At 35.4% G+C, this 2,500-nt stretch overlaps 1 protein-coding gene and 1 long non-coding RNA gene across 5 annotated transcripts in view; one reads left to right on the top strand and one right to left on the bottom strand.

Moving 5' to 3' along the window:
* Positions 1 to 2,500, top strand: part of LOC138028205 (proto-oncogene tyrosine-protein kinase receptor Ret-like) — a 49,939-nt gene that overhangs the window by 20,697 nt on the left and 26,742 nt on the right. For all 3 annotated transcript variants that reach the window (XR_011127575.1, XM_068875653.1, XM_068875654.1), the window contains 2 exons: positions 1,840 to 1,929; positions 2,269 to 2,388. The gene's annotated coding sequence lies outside the window, so the exon portion shown is untranslated. The remainder of the gene's footprint in view (positions 1 to 1,839; positions 1,930 to 2,268; positions 2,389 to 2,500) is intronic.
* LOC138028206 (uncharacterized) overlaps positions 1 to 2,500 on the bottom strand; it is a 390,617-nt gene that overhangs the window by 364,823 nt on the left and 23,294 nt on the right. The gene's annotated exons all lie outside the window — the stretch shown is intronic.

The raw sequence follows: 2,500 nt of genomic DNA, 5'->3' as shown, positions 1-2,500 counted from the left end.
CCAATCAAAAATCAGTACCTGGTCAGCGGTCAACTTAAAAAAAAACCCAGCTGACTTCTGTGAGGTCTAGGCTTGAGCCCGTAATATGGTCACGTGTTACTGGTCAGCAGATACCTTGTTTTGAACGGTGTCAATTGATCAAAACATGGATGTCTAATATCAAAGATGTATGCTGTAAACTAGCATGATATTGGTCACATTGGCATATATGGATAGGTGGACGTACGTACGTACGGACGGTCGATGACGCCATGCATCGATGAGTTACCGTATTTTGTTAAAGTGCCTATCACCTCGACACACTTTTCCACTTTATTTATTCTCCGAAATCGTCCCAAATACATCGTGTTGTTTATAGAACCTTTTGATTGAAATTACAATTTTTTATTTGCTTTCAAAAACGGGAAAAGTGATCATACTTTGATCCATAACCGAGCAATGAAGGAAAATGGGTTCGATACCGGGTTGACGTCACAAATTAATTTGCATTGAGGTAGTTCTTTGAAAACAGCGATGCAAATTAATTTGTGACGTCATCCCGGTATCGAACCCATTCCCTTTCATTGCTCGGTTATTAATCACGGTATGACCACTTTTCCCATTTTTCAAAGCCAATGAAAGAGTGAAATTTCAATCTAAATGTTCTAAAAACAACACTATGTATTTGGGATGATTTCGGAGAATAAATATATTGGAAAAGTGTGTTGAGGTGATAGGCACTTTAACTATCATCGACCGTCTGTACGTCCGTACGTCCGCTCCGCCATGTATGCCAATGTGACCTGTATCACGCTAGTTTACAGCATACATATTTGATAGTGGACATCCGTATTATGGTCAATTGTGAAATCAAGGTTTCCGCTGACCAGTATCACGTGACCGTGTTGCGGGCTCAACTTTAGAGCTCATTGAGGTAAGCTGGTTTTTTTTGCTTCATTTTACGTGTGCTTCCTTTGGCTCGACGCGGCTACACGGCCGTACTTCGTCAACTATAGCTCTTAACAGTCAACACTTTTCGTGTTCAGATGAAAAACGGTTTGAAAAATGTTTTCTTTTTGCATTTTTGCTAGTTTCAATCCAGTTTGAAATATCATGATAGCTGTGGTCCATACTTGTGGCTACGCAGTGTTTCAAGTCAAACATCGGAGGGATATAAACGTAAAGCTGAGTGCTTATCTTAAATTTGTTTAGAGCTTTAGAGAACCTTTTATTTTCACTAACCCTAAAGGCAATAAGAATAAATAACCAAGGAGCTCCGCTTTTAGATTATTATTATTATTATTATTATTATTATTATTATTGCTATTGATATTGTTATTGTTATTGTTATGGGTTAGAGGGTCAAGAACCTCATTTAGCTATAACAAAGACACGTTCGGAAAATTTTTTAAGCAAATATTGAGTAATGTAGATTAGTCATCCTATTCTATTTTTTTCATATTTTTAATTAATTTTGTCATTAGTTATATGGGTTTAAATGACCAAGTTTTTATCTTTCGTTTATCGATATTATTGTAGTCGTCTTTGCATTTATTGTACGTTCCCTGTAATTGTTGATCAATTTATTATTATCGTTATTATTATTATTATTATTATTATTATTATTATTATTATTATTATTATTATTACTATTATTATCCTCAAGTAGCTTTAGAACCGGAGTAAAATTGAAAATGTACTATGGCTTTAACAACGTTTCTTTTTAATATCGCTATTTTTGTTTTGTTTGTTTGTTTTTTTGTTGAGGTTTTTGGCAATTTGTGCTGTTTTGGTCGAAAGCAGTAAGGATCATGGAGCAAGATCAATAGAAGAAAACGATTTTGCTTTTTCTTTTAATAGAACCGTCTACCAAACAATACACAGAACCATATACTGAAGCGGAAACAGTACCACAGCCTTTACCAGGAACTAACAAGGCTACTAATGCAGGTTTGTTGTACGATAATAAAATGGTTCGACTTGAAACAGTGGGGGAACGTTTTCAATAAATTACATCCTCACAGCTCCCGGCATTTGTTCAGTGTTAGGAAAGTCCTGCAATTTCTAATTTTGGTTTAATTGTGATCCAAGAAACCAGAATAGAAGAGGAGAGAGAATGGTGAAATAATGTCGATTGATTTAAGCGCAATAAAAAAAGGCTCCAATCTGATTGGAACGCAGTACTTGTACTAGTTGACAAAGTGTTAACGCTATTAATTTAGCATAACAAAAAAAAAAATAATAATAAGTTGTAGCAAGTTCTAGTTTCGTTTTCCTTTCTCTGCTCAGATAACGAGAAAAGCCAAGTCCTCTTGTATGCTTCAGTATCTGGTGCTGTTGTCCTGATTGCATTTTTCGTTCTGGTTATGACCTTAATACATAGACGTCGGTCAAATAACCGAAGAAAGAGTGAGTATATTTAATTATACTTTTTAAACCCAAGTGCAGACAAGTGTGCTTGCATTATCACTTAGGAAGACGATGGAGCGGGGGTAGTCAAAGCAAACATTGTTTAACAATT

Source organism: Montipora capricornis, chromosome 13, assembly GCF_036669925.1.
Source record: "Montipora capricornis isolate CH-2021 chromosome 13, ASM3666992v2, whole genome shotgun sequence".
Taxonomy (NCBI): Eukaryota; Metazoa; Cnidaria; class Anthozoa; order Scleractinia; family Acroporidae; genus Montipora; species Montipora capricornis.
This window is presented reverse-complemented; position numbering and strand designations above follow the sequence as displayed.